The sequence below is a fragment of the Prionailurus viverrinus genome, chromosome F2 (assembly GCF_022837055.1).
Source record: "Prionailurus viverrinus isolate Anna chromosome F2, UM_Priviv_1.0, whole genome shotgun sequence".
NCBI classification, from domain to species: Eukaryota; Metazoa; Chordata; class Mammalia; order Carnivora; family Felidae; genus Prionailurus; species Prionailurus viverrinus.
This window is the reverse complement of record NC_062578.1, coordinates 75,480,672-75,498,156: the sequence shown is the minus strand read 5'-3', so window position 1 is coordinate 75,498,156 and position 17,485 is coordinate 75,480,672. Positions and strand designations below refer to the sequence as shown.

The 17,485-nt window shown below is 46.4% G+C and overlaps 1 protein-coding gene across 1 annotated transcript in view; it reads left to right on the top strand.

The window, feature by feature from the left end:
• Positions 1-16,375, top strand: part of LOC125156220 (uncharacterized) — a 433,033-nt gene extending 416,658 nt beyond the window's left edge. Inside the window, exon 6 of the mRNA XM_047841975.1 lies at positions 13,811-16,375. The gene's annotated coding sequence lies outside the window, so the exon portion shown is untranslated. The remainder of the gene's footprint in view (positions 1-13,810) is intronic.
• Positions 16,376-17,485: the final 1,110 nt, after the last annotated feature.

Here is a 17,485-nt window from a genome sequence, read left to right as displayed (position 1 = left end):
GCAAGGATGTGCTTTAAAATAAATAAATAAATAAATAAATAAAAAGGAATGGGCCATGGGCCCTGTCAAAGGGACAGGAGAGCCAAGGAGAACATTGGCCAAAGCTGGAACAAAAGAAACAGCCCAAGGTGTAAATTAAATATCCATGAGTCCATACCAATGTAAATGAATGATTGAATAAAGAAAGAGGAGAGAAGAGTCAAATCTCTAAGACAGAATTCCAAATAGTTTTTGTAGCTCCTCTATCCTCAAGGAGGTGCAGACGTTTGTTTCCAAAAGGCACAGTGTGAAGAAGGGAGAGAGGAAGTAATTCTACAGTGGAGAAAACCCCACTCCAATTCTCAGGCTTTGACACTCAGGTGGGGACTTAGGCCATTGGTTTCCCTGATTCTCAGACCTTCAGATTGAGACTGAATTACACCACTGGCTTTCCGGTCCTCCAGATTGCAGAAGATGGATCATGGGACTTCTTGACCTCCAATAACAATATGTCCATTAGAAAAATGGATCAATAATGTCCATACAATGAGAAACAAAATATTGATGGGAACGAGCGAACCATTGCTATCGGCAACCACATAGATGATGCTCACAATTGTGTTATTTAGGTAAGAAACTAGACACATTAAATAGATACCCTATGATTACTTTCATGCAACAATTTTTAAACATAAACCAGCATAGCTAATTTGCAGTGTTAAAAGTGAGGATCTTGCTTACCTCAAAGGGAGAAGTGAGGGTGTCTTAGCACCTGGTCTAAGAAGAGTCTGTAGGATTCCAGGGATTCTATTTCTTAATCTGGGTAGGGTTAGATGGGTAGGCATGGAATTTAGGTAACCTTCCTGTCCTAGCTCAACTGAGAGGAAGAAATTTTATGACGGTTTTATAAAACAGATTGTGACTAAGCATCCTAGCTTGACTCCAATGACGGCTTCCCCCCTTACCAGCAGGCAGCCTGCTTACCTGGGGCAGCATCAGAGTCTGGAATGCTAACTCATTCAGAGCACTTATCTTATCATTGAGATCCCCCAATTTACAATTCAATTGATGAGTTCAGCTTTCCAAGTTACCTCACTAAAAGTCCAACTTAGACAAATTTTAGACACATGGGGAATTCACTCTGGAGGAAAGGTTCTGGAAAGAGCAGTGGTCCTACAAAGAAATTAGTGGGGCAACCATACTAGCAAAGAAACAAGATTTTAAACCATATAGAAAAAAACTATCTGATCATCCCAAGCCATAAAATTCCATCCTGCTTTGAAGAGAGAATGCCAGGTGCCTACTATGGAGTGAGAGCAGGAGAAAATTTGACATTTTTCAGTACTTTTTAAACACTACGATTCTACTTCAATATTGCAATTCATATTAGCCTCCCTAGCACCTTGCCTTCTGTGACACTCCTCAGCTGAAAGAGCTTGGCCTTTAGAATCAGGGAGAACTGAATTTAATCGTGGTCGCCATCTCCCAGCTGTGTGTCCATGGCCACCTGACTGAACGATAGGCATGACATTATGACTCTCTAACTGCGTGGCCCCAAGGACAATGGAGTCATTTTTAGTGCCACATCTTGTGGAGCGATAGGAATTGCAGCTGAGGGATTTCACTCAGGGATCACACCTAAGCCTAACCTGCATTGGGGTCATTGGAGGCTGAGGCTTGGGACCTGGAGCCTCAGCCCATGCCATGACTGGGTGAGACCTGGGGGTCGCGGGAGACCCCAAGAGTATTTTGCACACACGAGAGACATGAACACTTAGAGCCCGGGGGTGAAATGTAGCAAATTAACAGCAAAGAGGTCTATGAAAGATTCTCCCATTCTTGTCCCCCTTCGAGAGGGGGACCCCATGTACTTTCCCCTTAAATCTGAGTGGGCATTGTGATTCATTTTGACCATAAGAATGCCACGAAAGTGACCCTGTGTGACTTTCAGGATTAGGTTTTAAAAGGCTCCTGTTCTCAGAGCTGTCTCGCACCCGCCAGCCCCTGATGGGCTCGCAGGGGAGTGAGTGCAGCCACATGATCCACACGAAGCAGCAACAGGGTCAAGTTGAGTCCAGCCAACCCCTGTGATAGGAGATGTAGTAAGCGTTTGAAGCCACTACGTTTTGTGATCATCAGTTACCCAGGAGCAGGTAACGGAAACCTGTAACTGAAAGAGGGTGGGGCTCTGTGACCAGAAACCACAGTGTAAACACATAGAAAGTGTGTAAACACACAGAGGGAACCATACACTTCTAGAAGACAGAAGTGCCATGGCCACTACATCCCACCTGTTGGCTGCCCTCTACACACCTGTACCCTCCTTCATAAATGTTTGAGAAGCATCCTCTTCTCAAAAAAAGAGAACACTATCCTATATACAAACAGAAATATACCCCCTTCCTCCCAAAGACAGACAACCCCCAAACACTTTCAGTCACCACAGCTGCTTCCAAATCCACCTGTTCTGATCCAGCACCTCCTAGTTGGAACTAGGAGGACTCGGGTGTATTTTTCATGGTCTATCAATGTGTGGAATTATAATAATGTAACTAATCCTGACGTACCCAGGACACGGTCGTGGAGGGGAGACGGGAAAAGAATAAGGCCAGGGTTCTCCCTGCTTTGGTAGAAAAGAGGAGGGGCAGTGCCTATGTCCACACAGCCATCCTGTTGGACCGGTGTCCTGAGAATCAATTGTTTTGTCAGTTCAGGGAGTTTCCTGATCAGTCAACCTGGCTGATCTGTCCAGTTCTGATCTCTGAAAGGCTTTCTTTTGTCCACTGTTCTCCTCCACCACATCTGAGTCAGGCCCTAGGGAGGATTCCCCTCCCAGGCCTGCAGTGACTGAGCAGGCTACTTCCTGTTGCTTCACACACCTGGGAGTTGTGCAACCAGACCCTCAATCGCCGGGACTGAACCTCCTCCTGCATACAACTCCCCAAAGATCTTGGTCACCTGTTGGTCGGTGCCATTTCTGGAAACAACACCGGCTGGTAACCAAAGACAAGGGCTTCTTGAGTCAGAGGCCATACATCTGGATACACCCTTGACATTTTCGTTGCTTATTAATGGGTCTCAGATCTCTGCCCATTCTAGCAGGCCTCAGTTACATAGCTTCCACCTGGGTGGCTGGCATGCACGGAGAGACAGAGGTGATCTGCCCTCCACCCCTCTGCTCCTTCAGAAAAAACCTCTGTGCGCCCGTCATGCCCTTCCTGGCTTCTGAACAGAGGCCTACCACTCCCTTCCTTTTACAGGATTGGTTTGGATGGAAGGGTGTCCCTTGACCACAGTGCAAACAGTGAAGACCGAGAGAGGAAGGGAATACTTCCCAGTGTTCCGACATTTTCTCTGAAGTCCCCTAAATGCCAGCCTTTGAAAATTCGGGGTATAAGGTTTAAGATACCCACTCTAACAATTTTCACAGAGCGCTCTGTTACTCCTGCATAAGAGGGCTGCCAGCTTCCTGGCTGCATCAGACAACGTCTCAAACCATACACCCTGCCTGACCCTGGGAGCCCTCTAGCACATGGCCTGTTGCTTCCAAGCACACATTCCCCAGTTCACAGAGGTCTTTCAGAGGAATTCAGCTAAAGGTAAATTAGGAAGGAAGGAAAGAAGGGAAGGAGAGAGGGAGGAAACAGAGGCTTAGAGTAAAAGAAAAACCAACAGAGAAATCTGCTAGAGGCATATCCAGATCTAGAGACTGCAGTGACGTCATTGGGCACCATGTTTCCAACAGCATTTTGCCATTTCCTTGTGTTTTAGTTCTCCTCAGTCTCAGATGGGCTCTCTGCAGTGGTAGCGGAAACAATGCCTTCTGAACATCCCACACCCCGATTGTTATAGCCCAGGATCCCCCCAAACATGAAGACCCTTTCTTTCCCAGCATCTTCACATTGTTTTGCGAGCTTTGCTGGGCCTCTCACTGGTTCAAGGGATGTGGTTTTGCCCAGCACCCGGATTTTGTTCTTCCCCCTCTGCCGAGAAAGGCAGGAGCTGGGCACTGGCAGCCAAACTGGGCAGGGAGGATCAGTTTTCCTGGGGAAACAGGGGTCTACGCAGAGACAATAGATGATGCCTAATCTCTCTAGTGGAGAAGCATGTTTACATTTTTGACCTGAGTTTGACCTGAGGTTTGTCCAGCTGGAGAGTGGAAAGAGTGTCAGTAATCACTTTTTGGCCTGATCCCAGAACAGAATTTTCATTCATTTCTGGGGGTTCGGTGAGGGGCAGAAGGAGCTGCATGCTCATGAGCATAGGGCTCGTGGTTGCCTTTCCTGCTGTGGTCTTGGCTTCCCAATGCCTGGGACCCCATGGCTGAAACCTGCCAATGGCTATGCCCTCTCCAGCTGGCAGCTTAGATACCTCCAAGGACCACAACAAAGCTGCTCAGTGCCCTCTGCTGGAGTACAGAGACCACCCCCCACCACCAGTGTTGTGCCCCCCAACCCCTGACCCAAAAGCACAACTGCATTGAGCTTCTGATGTCTCAGCGTCCTGGGGCAACAGCCCCCCACCCTTAACTCGGGCCAGAAGACATAGGGCCAGAGGTGCACCGACCGTCTTGGTGACAGACCCCAACTGAGCTCCAGTCACTGCTCCTCTCCAACACATCCTTTGTCCTAGAACCAAATGTATATATTTATAAGTTCTCGTTCCTTCGGGACAGGCATTGGCTCAGTTACTCCTCACGCTCATGGGCACACAGATCCTGTGAGGACGCTGTGCTGGGCCCGCCTTTCACCCTCTGATCTAATTTGATTATAAGATGAATGAGTTCTTTCCAGACTTTAGCTCCACAGGAAACCATTGCTTGTGGTCAACTTTAATTCCAGGGAATTACTTGGTGGAGACTCCCTCTCCTTTCTGGACCCTAGAATATGCTCCAAAGTCAACAGTGATGTCAGTTCACTGTAACCAGCCATGATGAAGTCAGCAGCAGCCAACGCTGCCGTGCCTCAGATGTGCTTCCAAATTTAAAGTGGTGAATAAAAGTTGCTTCTTTTTCACAAATATTTTTTCCCGGTTTTATTTATGTTTTTTTAAAATTCACGTGCTTAGTGCCAAAAATATGGAAAACGCACATTTATCAAGACGAAAGTGAGATCACCCAAAACCTTTACAGTTAACTGCTATTATCAGTAACTGCTGTGACTTGGAAAAATAAGCAAATTTCTGGGCAGGAAGTTAAGAGGAAATGTGAGCCCAGGCATGAGGTGATCAGTTTCCACTTACTTCATTATGATTTTCTGCCTGCCTTTCAAAATTTTGCCTCCAGGGCAGCATCCTTTTGAAAATGAAGCCACGTGCTTCCTGGTCCGTGTCCGGTGGCAGAGAGAGAAGAAGCCCACCCACAGCCACGACGAACAGTCTTCTGTAGTTTGGATGGGTTAATTAGGTTCTGGAAAGAAAGAGGAGGTAAAGGGACATGGCTCAGTACACCACACTTATTTTGCAGGAGCTTTATGAGTTTTGAAGGACAGCCTGGCCAAAGGGGACACAGACATTCTGGGGAGTAATTAACTGTTAGAAGCAATTATCAGCACGTACCTTGTACTTGTATTATCACAGTGGCAGGACTCACTAATGCAAGGGTTCCTCATCCTCACCCCACTACTCACTGTTTTTCTCAAAGGCAAGTACTCGCCAGATTAGTTATGAGGAATTGTTAATGTCAAGTAAGAAGAGGAGATAAAGAAAATCCCAACATGAGAGATGAGAGGCTGGGAGAGAGATTTTAGCTAAAGAGGCTAAGCTGATTTCTATACTAAAGAGCATGGGATAAAGAGAAGAGGAAAAATGAAAAGCTCATGGCCTGGAAGCTTATAGAAGATGCTGGGGAAAGGGGCACGTCTGGGTGGCTCGGTTGGCTAAGCATCTGACTTGATTTTGGCTCGGGTCATGATCTCATGGTTGTGGTATCAAGCCTTGCATAAGGCTCTACAATGAGCATGGAACCTTATTGGGGTTCATTCTCAATCTCTGTCTCTGTCTCTCTTTCTCCACCCCCCCCCCCCGCTTTCAAAATAAATAAATAAACATTAAAAAAAAGAAAAGAGGTTGGGGAGAGAGGAGCATGGGAGAGATTCTGGAGCAGGTACAGAATCTGAATGAACAGGTTCAAGGAAGAAGATCTGTGCAAGCCTGGTGTGGATTACAACTGGATCCCTGCCAAAATTCCTCAGAAAACACGAGAAATCTTTGGAATCACTTTGGAAGATGGTGTTCGTGGCTGGACTGGGCTTCTCTGGCTGTGCCTTTATACAGGGCCTGGACCACCTGTGATACCGATTATACTTGGGTTACAGCAAAATTTATACAGTCCCTTGTTTCCATGGGAGTATAGGTCCTGGGCAGTAAAATGCAACTTTGTCTAATTAACGATGTTTGGTGCAGTGTCTGTCTTCATGTAGGCACTCGGCCAGTCGGTGCTGAATGAGTTAGTGGAGATGAAGAGGGTGACTTGAATTTATTAAGCCCCCACAATATTCCAAATACCCTCTGCACAAAGTTGAGGGGAAGAAAGCTCAGAGAGTTCAAGAGCCTTGCCCAAGGGTACAATTTATGAGTGAGGCAGCCAAGGGTCAAATCAAGTCTGCGCGAATGAGGATCATGCTCTTTATATTATTCCACAGGGAGGAAGGAAGAAGAAGTCCTGAACGGGGATGGGGGGGTTAATTATAAGTCAATGACTTTTTCCTGTTATATATAAGTTCTCCCCAGGGCCTGCTGGAGTGCGTTGAGTCTAAATCTACTGCTGCCAATGCCACCACTGTTACCACCAGTAAGTGCCACCAGACATGATGTCCCCAGTACCTACAAAGATGTGCATTATACAGAGGATCAGGTGGTCTTCTATAGGCCTTAGAGCACCTGACTTGGAGTCAGACGATGTCGGCTCTGCCATTACTCACCATACAGCAAGGTCTGCACGTCCTTTGCGTCTCTGCAAAGTAGGACTAATTGGCAAATGCCTACATCACTGCCTCACTGTAAGACTCAAAGGAAATAATGGTTGTAGAAGTTTCTCCTTTGATTGCTACTGTAATGAGGATTTCTTGGGACGATGTATTTATTGAAAAGATGCAGAAGGTGGTAATGGTGATCACAGAAACTATGCAGTGCACGCTTGTTGAATGAATTAGCAATGACCCCACACATGAGAAACTCCCTCCATCCAGGGACCCAGATGTAGAAGTAAATTGCAGAGAATCTTAGGGTCAGGGCTATGAGGGAGGTTGGTATGAGGAGCTGTGTGCACCGGGATATCCCTGCCTGGTCTCCCCGAAAGCCCACCAGGAAGCAGGGGCTTCCTGCCAAAGAGCTAACCCATCTGCCTGCCTTCTTGACAGCCGGCATCCACCCTATCAGTTGGTGAGTGGCATGTGTGTATCCGTTCAATTACAGAGCAGCTTAGTGTGTGAAAATAAAAGAAAATGTGTCATTCCAGGCTCTTGTCACTCAGGAACCTTCTAGATTACCTGGATCCCTGAGGGCCCACCCAGCCACAGCCCTGGCCCCACAGGCAGTCTTCCCACACTGTGTGGGTGTTGGGAGAGAGACAGAGTCGGGAGGCCAAGCTTGTTTCTTCTCCTCCCTGGCTCTCTGCTAAAAGTTGCCTCCTTGGGGTGGGGGTGGGGGGGCACCTCGTAGAACTACACCATGTGGATGGCCCATCTCTCACACTGTAACATGGGCTTCCTTCCTAATGTACTGTCCCATCTGTAGTGACTTGTTAATTTGTGCCTCCTTGTCTGTGGTTAGTCTCTGTGCCAGAGAAAACTCCACGACAAGAAATAGGTCCCTTTCTTTCACTAAGGCATTCCGGTGCTTTCCAGCATGGTTGGCACACAGTAGGTACTTAAAAAGTAGTGATGAATGAGCAGACTCTAGCAATCCCATTCCTAACTGCTCATCCAATTCTGGGGTCCCAGCTACAAAATCAGAACAAATGGTTACGTATCTCGTCTCGAACAAAGCTGAACAGATACATTCAGGGAATTGGCTGCTGGTGTGGCTTTATTTCTGAAGGGTTTGGTAGAAACAGACCTGTCCTGGGTACTTTGGGGCCTGAGTTCCAGTCTCATTGTGTCCATGGCATTGTAGGTGAACCAAACAAAGCACTTACATCTTGGATTTGAGTCTGTCATGGTCAACCAGATGAGGCTGGATTAGGTAGTACTTAGTTTCTGGGCTTTGAGGCTCCACCTCATTTCCTTCTTTTCCATGCCCTGTTTCTGTTTCTGCTCACTTGTTCACGGCGTCAAGGCTGAAATCTTGCATCTGCCCTCCCCTCATCATTGAAAGGCAGTGCGGTTGCCTAGGGAGAGTGAACTAAGCAGTTAGACAAAGCTGGAGTCCAGCCCAAGCTGAGTGAGCTGGACAAGGCTTAAAAAAAATTTTTTTTTACATTTATTTATTTATTTTTGAGAGACAGAGAGAGACAGAGCACAAGCAGGGCATGGGCACAGAAGAAAGGAGACACAGAATCCAAAGCAGCCTCCAGACTCTGAGCCATCAGCACAGAGCCTGACGCGGGGCTCAAACTCACACACCGCGAGATCATGACCCGAGCCGAAGTCAGCTGCTCAACCGACTGAGCCATCCAGGCTTTTAAATACACACACCGTCAGCTCCATCGTTTGCAGACGGGGGTCATGACAATGCTGCATGTGGCATCTGGCACCTGGTACCTATTCAATGGGTCACCGTCATAATCAGTATTTTACCGGTGAGAATATTCCAGATTTCATGGCCTTGATGTAACATGTAGAATTTAGATTCATCAAGAATCCGTGAATAATTGTTCATTCAGCTCACAGTTAACTGATATTTATTATTAACAAATGTGTGTGCTGGGATGTTCGTACATAGTTCGTTATATAATCCTTAACTGTCTATTTCAGAGATCGCACACACTGAGTCCCAAAGAGTTTACTCATCTTGCCTCAGGTCACACAACCAGTAAGATTAATAATACTTACCATGTTTTGATGGCTTGGTATAAGTCAAGGATTGCATTTTGCTTATGTTTTATCACTTAATGCCTACAACAACCCACAGTGGCATGTGTTTTTTTTTTTATCCCCACTTTACAGATAATAAAACTGAGGCTCAGAGAGTTCCAGGAAGTTGCCAGGTTAATACAGCTATTAAGTGTCCAACCAAACACTGGAGTCCTATGCCAAGTGACTTCAAAATATCCCTGAACTAGGACTAGAAATTCTTGCTTCTGGCTCCAAATTGCCATTTGCTGTGTTAAGTTGGGTCAGTGTCCTCTTCAGAAAGGATGCATGCCCCTGGATGGTTGATACAGTCAAAAAGGAGGTCAAGGTAGAAAGTACATTGTAACCTGTGAAGTGATGTGCTCAAGAATGGCATTCTCAGTGCTAGTGTTAAAGGCTTAACAGTAGGGAACAGTGCTGTGGCCTTTCATGGGACAGGGTAGCAGTGAACATGACAGTTGTCAAGCGACTTGTCATGGGACCAGTGGTAGTTATGTTAAGAGCTGAAGGATGGCTACTGTTGCATACACCACGTGAGGGCAGCCCTAGCGTCATCCCCAACTCCTTCCTTTTGGCCTCTCTTTCCAGAATCCCTTGTAGATGGCAATGGCCACCATCTAATGAGATGTGAGTAGAAGTCCTAAGGTGGCACTCTCCAAAAGAGACTCACGAGCATCTGCTCCTGCACCTTTCCCTCTTCTTTCTGCCTGAGATATAGACACAGGCCTGGAGAGACTGCAGCCATCATGTGCCCATAAGGATGTGAACAGGGAGATGGCAGAGGCTCATTGTTAATGGCTGCCATGAGAGCAGACTTTTGTGTGAGACAAAGATATCCTTAGGTGGTTAAACTCTTGTTACTTGAGTTGTCTTTTATTTGCCACTAAAAGCATTCCCAACTGACACAGGTGAGGATCGCATAGGTGGGGGTCACAAATGACGGCAGAGAGGAGGGGGGTGCAGGAGAGAAGGGAGCTAAGGAAGCCATCTCACGTTGAGCCAGGATGCATGAATGAGTGGGCACCAGAGAGAGGGGTGGCTGCTGGCCCCAGACGGGGTTCCATGCTCTGCATTTCAGTCCATGTATTCCCCCAGCCCTGGTCATTAGCAAGGGATTCCAAAGACTGTGCCTGGCCCAGAGTGGGGACTCATTCACTCATTCAGAAGACAGGTCTTAAGCATGACTGTCTTCCAAACATACCGCTAAGTGCTCCCTGTGCATGGCCTTACTTAATCCTCCCAACACTTCTGAAGGATGAGTGCTGTACTATCCTGTCCCCATTTATGGATGAGAAAATCAAGTCACAAAAACCACGTCCAAAGTGGCTGACCTAAGACCCAAGCCCAGGTCTTACTGGCTCCCAGTGAGCTTTAACTCCTGTGCCATATCTCACTCCAAACGTCTGCCCCTCTCTGAAATCAGATTAGACCTACCTACGCACAAAATTGTTCAGGCTCTTTTTGTGGTCCCACATGCCTAGCTCTACATGGAATCAAAATATAATAGTTATATGGGGCGCCTGGGTGGCGCAGTCGGTTAAGCGTCCGACTTCAGCCAGGTCACGATCTCGCGGTCCGTGAGTTCGAGCCCTGCGTCAGGCTGTGGGCTGATGGCTCGGAGCCTGGAGCCTGTTTCCGATTCTGTGTCTCCCTCTCTCTCTGCCCCTCCCCCGTTCATGCTCTGTCTCTCTCTGTCCCAAAAATAAACGTTGAAAAAAAATTAAAAAAAATATATAATAGTTATATTGTCGATTTCTCCAGGGCCGTGGGCCCCTTCCCAACCAGGGACCAGACTTCCTCCAGCCTCACACCCCAGTGCCTAAGATGCTGTCTTCAGACAGCATGGCTTCTGGTTGGAAAAAAAAAAAAAAAGAGAGAGAGTTAATTAATTAAACAGAGGTTAGTTTGGGCACAACCAACCGGAAGGTGCTGATTCTGAGGACAAGGACAGAAAAACTCCAGGCTCTAGTGACAGGAAACAAGAATGACGTGATTCTGACCCTTCTGAATGATTAGCAGCTTTTCAGCTTTTTGCACCTTTCCTTACACAAATTGTAATATTGCTAAACTCTTCACGCATGCTGTGCCTTTGTCTTACGCCTCAGATACACGCTAAGATTTCTGGGTGTGGCAAAATTAAGAAGCCACCTTTCAGTGTGGCTCACGAGTGCTCTGTGAGATCTGGAACATGGCCTGTCCCCTCCCTGTGAGTGGTAAGCCAAAGGAAAGCAGTAACAATCACATCCTGAAGCAGGTGAGGACCGTGGATCTTGTTAATGGCCAAGACAAACGCTCTCCATGCTGGATTGATAATAATTTTGTCAACCTTTGTTACCAAAGTCTTAAAAAAAAAGCTGATGTGAGTCACGAGGAGCTATTTTCATATGATTTGTCACCTTGATCTGAACGGGAAATGAATTGCTAAATATAAAATGCCGTTTTGCCGTGATTCAGAGCCCTTTCAAGCTGACAGATGTCGTGAGGGGATACAGTGTTTTCTCTCTTTCTCAAAGAATGAAGTCAAGGGGCCTTCCTGCTCCGTAGTTTCTTATCAACCTGAACAGAGATGAGAGAGAGAATGCCGGCAAGACAAGCACGAGGAAGAGGTTTGTCTTTTCTGCTTTCAGACACTGTCCACGTAAGGAAAAGAGGCCGTAATCCACGTGCTCTGTTTCTAGGAAAACGACAGCTGCAAACTATGATTAGCCTCACCTTCGGGTGCTACAACTCGATTTGTTTCCTTCTCACAATGCATGTAAATGATCATATTCGAAAATTAGAATATATTACAGTCCTTCCCCATCCTCCAATCCTGCCACGTAATTGTAGCCTATACAGATTGCTTCTACTTACCTAAGCATTTCTGATTGGGCGTATGCGAATGTCAAGGTATTCCTCAAGGTATCTTAGGAGGAAAGACAGAATCCTTAAATGGTGGAGCTCAAATGGTGTTAAGCAGTTAGACACTAAAGCTTAGGGGCTTTTTTGTTTGTTTTTTGAGAGAGAGAGCGCGCGTGGAGGAGGGGGACAAAGGGAGAGGGAGAATCTTAAGCAGGATCAAGCTCAGTGCAGAGCCTGACACGGGGCTCAATCCCACGACCCTGGTATCACGATGTGAGCCGAGATCAAGGGTCAGATGATCACAGATTGAGCCACCCAGGTGCTCCGCTAAAGCTTAGTTCTGGGTGTGTGTGAGCTCTGAGTGAGCAGAATGCGTAAGCATCTTGCTGAGACTCTTTGAGAGATACAACCTGAAGAGCGTCTAGTGACAGAGAAGATTCTCACTAGATATTTACAACCCAGTGGATTTGATATCGCACAGCGTCGTGGCCACTGGCCCAGGTTCTGGGTGTAGACAAATCCATGTGAGAATTCTAGCTCTGCCGCTGACAACTGGAGCAGCACTTAACTACTCCAAGCCTGGGGTGTGTGCGTGTGTGTGTGCCTATGTATGTGTGTGCATTCATGCGTGCGTGTGTGTACGTGCATATGTGCCTGTGTGTTCACATGCATGCATTCATGTGTGTGCATGCATGTGTGTGCGTGCCTGCACGTGCATGTGCCTGTGCGTTTCATCTGGAAAATGAACATAGTGTTTTCCCCCTAGGGTTATTTTAAGTAATGGATGATATCACTGATGTCACTCAATGTTTGAAAGTTCCAGGTATTGTTCATGAAACACAAAAACGCAGTCGATAGGTTAACTATTTGGTCACTAATGCAAGATGCAAATTGTTGGACATAACGTGCTGTTTCATTAGAAATGCTAAAATAGGATCTCTGGTGATGTCAGAATTTGGCCCATGACCTTGCCCCTCCAGCTCAATTTTACATGTTTTCTTAACCACAGATTCTCCCACTCTGAGAGTTTCGGGAACCCAGTCTGGAGGTTGGTGGACAGTGGAGTGAACCCTAAAGAGCTCACGGCTTCCCAGTTCATATATTTTAATCCCCGTTCCTCTCCTAGCCGGATCCGCATCTCTGAGCATTCTTTCTCCTGGACTCATGTTTCTCTGATCATCCACATTCTCTGATCCTGATTCACAGGATCCATTTCTTAGCCCTCGTCTTGCCCATACCCTCTTCTGGAGGATGAGTTTTGTTTTGTGAGTCTGATTGCGACTAGTATGCCAATTCAGGCCAAGTGTGGTTCTCCTGACTGACCTGGGTCCTTCACTTAGAGCCCCTTATAGATCCACCGCCCTGCTGGGCTTCTCCGACTCAATCTTCCATTAGCACCTGACACTCTATGTGTGTCTGAGACTCTTCGTTCCTTCACCCCATCTCCTCTCCCACTGCCGTCTAACTCAGGTGGCACCTAAGTAAAAAAAAAAAATATGGGAGTCACCTGTGTCCACTCCTCTCCTTCACACTCCATACCCAATCAGTCTGAAAGTCCCACCAGTTGTTCCCCTAAATGTTGCTTTAACATACCTGACCTCATGGTGTCCACTACAAGTGCCCTGGGCTCGTCTCTTTGCCCCCTAACCAGGCTTCCTAGAGCCATCCGTATATTCTCACTAGCCTCCCATGTCCCTCTATCCATTTTCCACTCTGAGTACAGAATAGTTTTCCTAAAATGCTGACCCTATCCCCACCCCTGCTTTAAACCTCGCAACAGCATGCTATTTTTCTCACTGAGTACTGCCCAAACCTAGTGGGGATGCTCAGGGCAAAACATACTCGGTGGTCAGACAACTACAGGGGCTGGTCCCAGCTATGCTTCTTCTCCCCAAGAATTAACTAATCCCACGTAGGAGGAGCTTGCTTGATTCTTCTAACTCTAACTTCCTCAAAACTTATTTGATCCTGTCCTTCAGAACCAGTGTTCCAGAAATCTCCAACCTATAGGATAAATCGAAAGGTTCCTGGAGGGATTTAGATGGCCTTCTGGGATCATGCCTGCCCTGTATCTCTGCAGCTCGGTAGGTTATCAATCCCCGCTTCACAATTGATGCTCTGAGAGAACGATCATTGGAAATGGTGAGTCTATCTTCTTCTCCGTGGGTCTTTCCTTGACCCACGTCAGCCCGCATGCCGAGAGCACGGCTGCCCCGCAGGGGGCAAGGCAGATCAGAGATCAGCGGCAGGCTGTCGAGCCAGATGGACGAGTCCAAATCTGGAGCGGGATCTTGGACGATTTACTTAACCTCTCCTGTCCTTGGTTTCCTTGCTTGCAAAACGGGGATGGTAATAATAAATCAAGCCTCCTAGGGTTATTATGAGGATTAAATAAGTCCTTATATGTAAAGCACTTAGGTCTAACAACTTCTACAAACACTCAGCTAATATTATCAATCTGCAGGTAGACGACTGTCATAAAAGGCAGGGAATGTGCATTTAAAATCAACAAAGCTTTCCTGGCAGTGAGGCTCCCTGCTTTCGCTCTCCTCCAGCTTGCTGACTGGCTCCCTGGGCGCTCAGCCCCTGAGGGCTGTGATGGACTGCAATACGGTGCAGCCTTGTGCACCCTCAAGTTCGTCTCCCTGGGTCCCCACACTCTGTCCTTGACCAGTCCTCGGGAGCCCACGTACAAAGCCTGCTCAACTTCTCCGAGCTATCTGTTCTCCTCGGTGCCCAGTTCTGCCTAACCCAGGATGTGACGTCTCACCCTGTCTAGTCACACTGTTCTCGGAACACGCCAGGGAGCTGATGTTTGTCAATCAATAAGAGCTGAAACTCCACCAGCATCATTGGCTACCCCAAGGGGAGACTTGGAGCCGATGTGGGGGGGGGGCAGTAAAATTGCCACCTGTCCCCTTCACTGATATGGTGGGTTGACATTTTCATAATCTACTGTCACATGCAATGCAAAGCCCGCTTTAAGATAAGTCCTCTAGCCCATACCTTCCTGATGCTGTCCTTACATCAATTTTAAAATTACGAAATATATTCGTGGGTCAAGTTATAGTTACTTTCCAATTTTTTTTGGAAACAAAAGAGTATAGAATGGTTAAAATGGAATGGAATGGAATGGAATAGAATAGAATAGAATAGAATAGAATAGAATAGAAAATGAGTACATGGCAAACACTAAGGGTAAGTACTGTGTAATATATTTTGTTCAATTTCATATATCTTTTTATGCATTTGTGTATACACGTATGTGCACACTGGAGCATGACATCAAAGGTATTTTTACTCTAGGTCAAGGGATGGGGCAGTCTACAAAGCACTATCTGGAGCCCTTCTCATAGGAAATATTTTGCGGTCCAACTCACTGGAATTACCCACAACTCTGTCTTTTCTCTTTCTAAGATACGAAGCCCTTCAAAATAGCAAAGTAAAGTGAAATACATGAAATAAAATCCTCCCTGACATGTTTCCTCATTTGAGGACCTCAGCCACATCATCCCTGGGAACGTGGAGACACGTTCCCTGGGAACCTGTGCTCACAGCCACCCCCCGAGGGGGAAGCAATCTGTCCCCGCAGGAGTCCCAGGCACAGTGGAGATGATCAGGTAAGCAAGAACAGCCGTCCCTGCCCCCAGAGAGATTTTTAGTCACAGAGAGTGACAAAGACTTGCCGGTGAACTCCGATCACCAGAAAGTCCGCTTTCTATGGGTGTCACGTCTACATATTGGAGCTTGGAAAATATTTAATGAATGAACCTTCGTTTCCTCTGCCCCTGTCCTAATACACCCGTGGTTCCACACATTCACACTGACTCGCCCGTGGGAAGCTTTGCCCCCTGTTCCTTCAGCGTTTGATTTTCCCTCCAGGTATGTGGTTTTCAAGCATTTTCAGCAGCTGAGCCCTTGGCTTCAAAGAAAATCTTTAACAGCACCCTAACATATAAAACAGATAAAAACCATGAAAGGGGTCCTACAGCGTTGAAATCACCATTGTTTGATGAGGGAAAATAACTATAATAGGTTTGTTTTGCTTTGTTTTTAAGAACCTCCGCAACCTATCTTTAGAGCCTGGTTTGAAAAATAAGTACTTGAGACACTATGGCGAGGTAGGTCCTGTCCATCGCTGAGTGTTTCTGAAGCCTGAGTGGGAGAGTGCATGGCCTGGATCTTTACTGGAAGCCGCACAGGCCTGTTCTATTACTATTTCAAAAGAAAACAGTTCGACACTTTTTTTTATTTGGAAATAGTTTGGGACTTACAAAAAAGTCATGAGAAAGCAGAATTCCTGCATATCCTTGACCCAGCTTCCCCAATGATGACGTCTTCCATTGCCATAGTACAATGATGAAAAGTAGAAAATTGACACTGGGGCCTTCTGGTAACTAAATGACACACCTTATTCAGTTTTCATCAGTGTTTCCATGAGGGTCCCTTTTTCTGCATTTAGTTGTTGTGTCTCCTTAGTATTTTTCAATTGCTAACAGTTTTTGGTCTTTGCCTTTTATGATCAGGATGTTTTTTAAGGGTATCACTTGGGGCGCCTGGGTGGCGCAGTCGGTTAAGCGTCCGACTTCAGCCAGGTCACGATCTCGCGGTCCGGGAGTTCACGATCTCGCGAGATCTCGAGTGATCTCGCGTGAGTTCGAGCCCCGCGTCGGGCTCTGGGCCGACGGCTCGGAGCCTGGAGCCTGTTTCCCATTCTGTGTCTCCCTCTCTCTCTGCCCCTCCCCCGTTCGTGCTCTGTCTCTCTCTGTCCCCAAAATAAAATTAAAAAAAAAAAAAGTTGAAAAAAAATTAAAAAAAAAAAAGTATCACTTACTTTTTTAAAAAAAAAATTGGAATCCAGTTGAGGGGCTGAGCCTGGGTGGCTCAGTCGGTTAGGCGTCTGACTCTTGGTTTTGGCTCAGGTCATGATCTCATGGTTTGTGAGTTCAAGCCCCGTGTCGGCACGGAGCCTGCTTGGGATGCTCTCTCCCTCTCAATCTCCCCCTCCCCTGCTTGTGCCCACTCTCTCTATCTCAAAATAAATAACATAAAAACTTATTAGATAAATAAATTTGAGTATAGTTGACAGTGATGCATTAGTTTTGGATGTATAACTCAATGGCCCTGTGTTATTATTGTAGGTTCCACTTCAGTTTTCCGTAGTTGAATAGCCTTGGGCAAACCAGCTTCCTTGGGAGCTCTATTTTGCCATCTCTGAATCACCAGGATCAAACTGGAGGACCCTCAACCCTTCTTTACACTCTATATATCCACAGAACTGATACGGGCACTGTTCTCAGCACCAAGGTGCTGATACGTGCCATAAAGCCACGGTTCACGGTGGAACTTTAATCACCATGGCAGGTCTTCCCAGTTGTCTGATTTTATAACCTACTCAAAGAGGCTCTACATGTCTCTTAAGTAATTTTTACAATATTTAACTATTCAACCACGAAACTCATTTTAACATGTATCATTGAGTTCTTATAATAATAATAATAACTATAGCAATGTTTTTAAGACTTGACAATCTGCAAATGCTCATGAAAGTTATTTCTTTTGATTCTCCAAACAACCCTGTGTTTCCACTGTAAAAGGAGAACGTAGATGCAGAGAGAATCGCTGACTTGCCAAAGGCTTCCAGCAAGAAGCTG